Source organism: Rattus norvegicus, chromosome 5, assembly GCF_021556685.1.
Source record: "Rattus norvegicus strain SHRSP/BbbUtx chromosome 5, alternate assembly SHRSP_T2T, whole genome shotgun sequence".
Classification (NCBI taxonomy): domain Eukaryota; kingdom Metazoa; phylum Chordata; class Mammalia; order Rodentia; family Muridae; genus Rattus; species Rattus norvegicus.
In genome coordinates, this window is record NC_141538.1 from 94,073,665 (window position 1) to 94,081,842 (window position 8,178).

Consider the following 8,178-nt stretch of genomic DNA (forward strand, 5'->3'; position numbering starts at 1 on the left):
AACATAGTGGAGCATGCATCCTTGTTATATGTTGGAGCATATTTTGGAGAATATGCCCAGGTGTGGTATATCTAGGTCTTCACGTTCAATTTTCTGAGGAACCTCTAGACTGATTTCCAGAGTGGTTGTACCAGTCTGCAATCCCACCAACAATGGATGCGTGATCCTCTTTCTCCACATCCTCCCTGGCATCTGACTGGTGTGAGGTGGAATCTCAGGGTTGTTTTGATTTGCATTTCCCTGATGACTAAGGATGTTGAACATTTCTGTAGGTGCTTCTCAGCCATTCAATATTCCTTAGTTGAGAATTCTTTGTTTAGCTCTGTACCCCATTTTTAATAGTTATTTGATTCTCTGGCATCTGATTCTTGAGTTCTTTGTATATATTGGATATTAGCCTTCTATCAGATGTAGGATTGGTAAAGATCTTTTCTCAATGTGTTGGTTGTCATTTTGTCCTAATGACAGTGTCCTTTGTCTTACAGAAGCTTTGCAATTTACTGAAATTCCATTTATCGAATCTTAATCTTAGAGCATAAGCCATTGGTGTTCTGTTCAGGAAATTTTCCCCGGTGCTCATGTGTTCGAAGCTCTTCCCCTCTTTTTCATCTATTAGGTTGAGTGTATCTGGTTTTATGTGGAGGTCCTTGATCCACTTTTGACTTGACCTTTGTACAGGATGATAAGAATGGATCAATTTGCATTCTTCTGCATGCTGACCTCCAGTTGAACCAGCACTTTTTGTTGAAAATGCTATCTTTTTTCCACTGGATGGTTTTAGCTCCTTTGTCAAAGATCAAGTGACCAAATGCGTGTGGGTTCATTTCTGGGTCTTCAATCTTATTCCATTGATCTACCTGCCTGTCTCTGTACCAATACCTTATGGCTTTTATTACGATTGGTCTACAATACAGCTTGAGATCAGGGATAAATGGTGATTTCCCCAGAATTTCAAATGTTATCCCTCTTTCCAGATTCCCCTCCACAAGCTTCCTATCTCCCCCTCCTAACCCCTGCCTCTGTGAGGGTGCTCCCCCACCTACACACACACTCCTGCCTCAGCAGCCTAATGTTCCACTATCCTGGGTCATCAGGTCTCCACAGGACCAAGGGCCTTCCCTCCCACTGATGCCAGATAAAGAAGTCCTCTGCTACATATGCAGCTGGAGCCATGGGTACCCCTTTTACTCTTTGGTTGGTGGTCTAATCCCTGGAAGCTAATATATTTTTTTAAAACCCATAGTGAGCTACTTGAAGGAAAAGAAAAGCTTTCCTTTAAAACCTTGGGAGAAGCTTCATTAAGGGTCAAAATAAATGACAGAGCAAGAGATAGCTCTTCTTCAAAAGAAATAAAAATGTTCAGAGGAGCCTCTTCAGGAAACCTACATGAGCATTTTTCTGAGGCCCAAATCAAATTCCCAGAACAGATGTCAGATTTCTTTAAATTTATATGTGTGTCTTGGTGCGTAGTTAGAGGGACAGGAAGTTCTACCTAACATGATTTAGTTCAATGTAGTAAACTAACAAGGAACATGGAAGTTTGAAGTATTATTAAAAACTGTGAAGTCACAGCAAAGATTGCATCTTAACTCCATCTCAGAGAGAGGTGAAGAAAGTCATGTCTTGATAGCTTCACATTGTTAAATCTGAACTTTAAATGGTGACTACTATCTTATTCTTTTTGCTCTGAATTGTTTTGACTAGCTGAAGTCTTTTGCAGTTCCATATGAATTTTATGATAGTTGTTTCTCTTAAGGAATATGATGGGGATTTTGATTGGATTGCATTGAACTTTTAAATAGTTTTTGTTAAAATCGTCATTTTTACAATATTCTACCAATCTGTGAGCATGGGATTTGTCTTTCTATTATCTAGTCCATCTCTTTAGAGGTATAAAATTTCAGTGTAGAGGTTCTTCACATGCTTGGTTAGGTGTATTTCTGGATGTTTTATTTTCTTTGAGGCTAGTGTGAATGGGAGTGTGTCCATAATGATCTTCTCTGTATGTTTATTATTGGTGCATAAAAAGTTATTGATTTGTACAGTTATTTCTATATCCTGCCACATTGTTGAAATTGCTTATTATTTCTAGAAATTTTATGGTTGAATTTTGGCATCTCTAATGCACAATATCACTTGATCAGCAAATAGGATAGTTGAGTTCCTTTTCTATTTGTATCACCTTAATTTCCTTCTTATCTTTAGCAAGTATTTTGAGCAGGGAATAGTGAACATCATTCCTGTTTCATTTCTGATTTCAATGAGATTGCTTTAAGTTTTCCTCCATTTAGGATAATTTTGGCTATAAATTCCTCATATTTTATTATATTGATGTTTGTTCTCTCTAGTCTATATTATCTAGGATGTTTATCATGAAATGTGTTAGACTTTGTGGCAAGCCTTTTCTGTATTTATTGAGATGATCACATATTTTTTGCCTTTAAGTCCATTTGTGTATTTTATTATATTTTTGACTCCATATGTTAAACCACCCCCACTTCTCAGAAAAAAAGCCTGAATTCTGGTGCTTGATGAGGCCACAAGAGAGTGACAGATCCCCTGGAGATGAACTTACAGGTGGCTCTGAGCCATCAAATGTGGGTGATTGGAACTGAACTCAGGTACTCTGAAAGAGCAGCAATAGGTTGTAATCACAGTGCAAACTCTTCACCACCAGAATATTTTGTTCTTAAAGTTGCTGTTTGAGGAGTTGGTTTCCATTGCACTAAAATATATTTACATGAACTTTAATTTGTAATTACTACAGAATTTTCCAAAATGTTCTGAAATGGCTCTAATATGTCTGTGCCATTTTGTGCTACTTATATGAAATGGCATTCTTATACTGCCAATAGAAAAATCAAATTACTCACGAAGACTAAAAATCAAGTGTCAGAACATGATCCATGAATGAAGCAACATGAGTTTTCTGAGACCTTATGAGAAAACCCCAGAGTAAACATAAAAAGATTCTTGTAATCTCTTTTCCTCCATAACATGGACTTGTTCTTGGGATGTGCTTTTGTGCTCCCTCCCAGCTTTAGGAGTGTGTTTTGCTTTGGATAACTCACCATATACCCATTATTATTCAAAAGTATATTTCCAATTATTAGTTTTTCACATAGTTATATACATCTTAAACTCATATGACCTTGCCCTTGTGCCAGTATACAATTTAAACTCTAATGAACTGTGTTCACATTACCTTGCTTCAGGATGCCCTCTGAATATAAATTGTCTGATTTCCTAAATAAATTGACTATTGCATGGAACTTTAATTTCTGTCTCATTTTTAGGCTATACTCTTCCATGTTCATAACACCAAATAGAGTGATAATATCATATAGTCACCAGTGTTCACACACGGTTTAATTACATAATAGTAAATAAGCAAATCCATCTCAGTAGCTTCCAAATGTTGTTTTAATTTTAATAAATGGCATAACTATATTTATACCTCAGAATTATTTTAAAATCAATTTCTTGACTTATTCACAGCAAATGTTTGGTTTGTATTACATATTTTAGCCAGCACATCCTGTGCAGTTTGGGCAACCAACCTTCTTTATAGAAATGATAATACATAGCTTGTTATCTTACAAGAACAGCAGTCCCCGACATTCTAGGAAGTTATCTGTCTTTGGGCTTACATATTAGAGGCATGTTTGTTGTATAGATCTCTTAAGCACAATAATGAAAAATTGAAACATAACTTTTACCCTAGTAGTTTGCTTACAGGATCATATAGGTAACAGAATTATAGGTGAACTCCAAGCAGCTATATCATAACAAAGTCCCACTCCATTGTGGATGACTTTGTGGAGGTTGTATTATGGAATGTTATCTTTAATTAATCATCCTTCTATATACTCAAGCCTTCTATGATCATATGCAATGAGGAGGGAAGAGGCAGTTATAGAATCCCAGGTAGGCATTCCATGACCCTATTTCCTCAACTAGGCATTGTTAACCCCATCACCATTAGCTAGCTGTTACTTTGTTCTAATTATTTTCTTCATCAGTGTCAACTCTGCTCTATAATACCTGGTAGTCACATCAGGCCAGGAAAATTATCTATAGAATAGCTACGCATTTTGCTGTTTGAAATATACAACCCATCGAACCCAGTATTTTTCAGTGTATTTATGCTATAGTGTTTATATCATCACTATCTAATCTCATAATCTATATGGTTTCCAATGTGAAGGTTCTGTTCTTTTTCAGAGCATTGTTTTTCTGTTTCATTTTTTATTAATTTATTCTTTAATATATTACATCCTGCCCACAGTTCCCCCCCTTCTTTTCTCAAGTATCCTACACCTTCTCTTCCACATCTTCGTTTCCTTTCAGAAAAGAACAAATCTCCAAGGGATATCAACCAAACATGGCATAAAAAGTTGTAATAAGATTAGGCATCTCTCTCACGTTAAGGCTGGACAAGGCAACCTGGTAGGAGTATAAGGATCTTACAAGTAGCAAAGGCATCAGAAACAGTCCCTGCTGCCTTGACTAGGAGTCCCACAGAAACACAAAGCTATTCAACTATAACATATATTCAAGGGCCTAGGTTAGGCCCATTCAGGCTTCCTGATTATTGGTTAAGTCTCAGTGATCTCCTATGAGTCCAGGTTAATTGATTCTCTAGGTCTTCTTTTAGTATCCTTTTCTCTATGACTCCTACAATCCTTCCCTCTTTGGCAGGATTCCCCTAGCTACTCCTACCGTTTGGCTCTGGGTGTCTGCATCTGTTTCCACCAGTTGCTGATGAAATCTCGGTGATGACAATTGAGTTAGCCACCAGTCTATGAGTATTGAAGATTATCATTTAGCAGAATATCATTTGATGTTGGAAGCAATACCCTTGAAGCCCTTCATTGTCGATGCTATTATTATGGTTAAAATTAAGTATGACTGGGTTCATGGAAAATCCCCAGCCAGCTGCAGAAGACTAATACAAATCTGGTGGTCAAGAAAAATAATAATATGATAAAGTCATCCTGCTGACTAATAGATATGACAAACCTGTGACCTTTCTGACATCCTGTCAACATCTGCCTATTCCCTGACCACATGAGTACTGTGTTCTTGGCCTGCGTAAATGTTTCACACTGCCCCCCTCCCTCTGTTACCCATGTTATGGTATAAATTCAGCCTTGGGAAAAAATAAAATTGTCGGCTTGATCAGACTCTTGTCTTGGTGTCCTTCTTCGCCTCCCTTGTCCCCCATTCTCTTCCAGGTACTCTTAGACCCCTCCTGTAAAATTTGACATCATGTTTTTCCCAGTCCTTTCGGTTTTATCCTAGGTCTTTGGACCTTCTGTCCTCTGGTTTCTAGTCCTCACGACAGTGTATAGGATGAGCTCCCTCTAGTGGCCTGGGTCTCAAGCAGGACCAGTCATTGGTTCACCACTTCCACCATTTCCATGCCACCTTTACCCTAGCACATAATGCTAACAGAACAAATTGTAGGTTGAAAGTTTTGCGCTTAGGTTGGTATCCCAATCTCTCCACTGGAAGTCTTGTCCAGTTTGGAGTTGACTGGTTCGGCAGAGCATTGTTTTTCAAAACAATATTTTTACTGTAATGCCCATAAAATAACACCCATAAGATAATATTTTCATAATACAATCTTGAGTATGAGAAATTCTTCTGTATATATTGTTTACTATACTTATCCATAAATATGTAGTTGGTCAAATGGAACCTGGATTTTTCTTGATTTTGGCAGGTTTGCAATTGTGGAGTAGTCATGATTTTTTTTTTTTTTTCGTGTAGGCTATATATTCCCAAGGGAAAGGCACATCCTGGCTACGGAACTGCCCTTACTGTCTTGTCCTAGAGAAAATGATAGTAGTGACAGCCTGGTCTTCAGCTTCAATATTAAAAGGTACACTAGAGAAAAACTTTATAGAAGCTCCATCTTTTTAACAATAAGGCCACCGGCTTATCACTCATTAAAAGGTGTCTAATGACCTTCCCATAAGAGTTCCAAGGATCCTAAGAGAATTTATCCTTTCAATTTATTGCACCTATGGCTCTTCTGGGTGCAAGGTGTCTCCAGAGGGTGGAGTTAAAATGATAGAGCCGTACATAATAGCTTCAAATCTAGACTGTGGTTCCCTCCAGAGTTGATTTTTCTTTACTCAAAAGGCGTTTTAAAACTCCTTTTAAAAGATTTATTTATTTTCATGATACATGGATGAGTGTTTTCCCTGCACGTATGATTTTGTGCCATATCATGCTTGGTGCCTTGGAGATACAGGTTTTAGCAGCACCTCCAGATAAGTGCTCTCGATTGAACTTAGGACCTCTGGAAAAGTAGTCAGTGCTCTTTTTTTTTTCCCCTGGAGCTGGGGACTGAACCCAGGGCCTTGCGCTTCCTAGGCAAGCGCTCTACCACTGAGCTAAATCCCCAACCCTGTAGTCAGTGCTCTTATCCACTGAACCATCACTCCAACCATTTGAAAATTGTAACTCAATTAAAACCAAAACTTGACCCAAATTGAAATTTTTGATGCTATATGTGTTTCTTATTGATTTAATATGAATATTCAAACACATTACAGGAAATTTTTCTGTGAATTGTTAGGTCATATATAATATTATATGATAAACTGTCCCTCTAAAATCCTAAAATATTTGAATTTATAAAAAAATGCTAACCCTAAAAGCTTTCAATAAAGAATTGTGGAATTGCACATTTATTTTATGTTTTATTTTCTGTTCTTTAAATTTTTTTCCTGGTTGCTGCCCTCGCCAAGAGCTGAAAGCCATATGCCAGGAGCGCATACATGCCTGAGAGCTAAGGTAAGACCAATTTTTCTTCTCCAAGTCTGGTGGACACAAGACACACAAAGGCAGAAGTCCTCTGGGACAGGGAACTTCTGGTTTCTGGCTGTGCCTGGAGCTGATCAGATCCTATTCCAGAACTACCTGCTCACAAATCCTGTAGGAGAGAGAGCTGAATACCCAGAAGTGTGGACAATCCTGAGACCACAGGACAGGCTGCCACATCTGCTCAACTTTGCCCACATCCCTGGCCCAAGAGGAAACTGCATTCCTCTGGACACAGGAATAGAGGAGCAGTCAGCAGCAGGAACACGCAGTCCAGGTCAGTGCCTGGAACTGAACTGAACAGGTCAAACAGCTCCCTGCAACAAAACCCCTTGGGATTGGGGTGGGAGCTGCACCCTCAGAAGTGTGGACATTGCTGTGAAATCAGAGGAGACTACTCTCTGCCCACATTCCCAATCCAAGAGGAAAACATCTAGTGTCATCTGTGTTCCCTGTACACAGGGACCTAGAAGTGGTCATGGGGCAGGACCCTTCTAGTTCCTGCCCTTGCCAAGAGCTGAAAACTAGCTGTCAGGAGCAACTACACACCTGGGAGCAGAACACTCAGTTACCAGAACTGGCTGAAAGAAAATAGGAAAACAGATCTACAGGAGTGCTGACACACAGGCTTATGGGAATGTAAAGCCACAGTCAGAAACAGCAAGACAAGCTAATACCAGACACAACCTGTTGGCAAGAGGCAAGCATAGGAAGCCAAGCAACAGAAACCAAGATTATTTGGCATCATCAGAGCCCAGTTATCCCACCAAAACAAAAACTGGAAACACACCAGAAAAACAAGATGTAGATTTAAAATCACATTTTATCGTGATCATGGAGGACTTTAAGGAGGTCATAATTAACTCCCTTAAGGAAATACATGACAACACAAGTAAATAAGTAGAAGCACTTAAAAAGGAAGCACAAAAATCCCTTAAAGAATTACAGGAAAACACAACCAAACAGGAGAAGGAATTGAAGAAAAACATCCAGTAGTTAAAAATGGAAATAGAAACAATAAAAAAGGACAGAGGGAGACAACCCTGGAAAAAGGAAACCTAAGGAAAAGATCACAAGTTATAGATGAGAGCATCACCAACAGAATACAAAAATTAAAAGAGAGAATCTCAGGAGCAGAACGTACTATAGAAAACATCAACACAACAGTAAAGATAATGTAAAATGGAAAAAGCTCCTAGCCCAAAATATACAGGAAATCCAGGACACAATGAGAAGATCAAACCTAAGGATAATAGGTATAGAAGAGAGTTAAGACTCCCAACTTAAAGGGCCAGTAAATGTCTTCAACAAAATTATAGAAGAAAACCTCTATAACCAAAAGAA

At 38.5% G+C, this 8,178-nt stretch overlaps 1 long non-coding RNA gene across 1 annotated transcript; it reads left to right on the plus strand.

Annotated features, from left to right (window-relative positions):
• Window positions 1-5,775: 5,775 nt before the first annotated feature.
• Window positions 5,776-7,612, plus strand: LOC148005862 (uncharacterized). The gene is made up of 2 exons (XR_015620264.1): window positions 5,776-5,887; window positions 6,762-7,612. It is a non-coding gene; the product is annotated as an uncharacterized LOC148005862 (long non-coding RNA).
• Window positions 7,613-8,178: the final 566 nt, after the last annotated feature.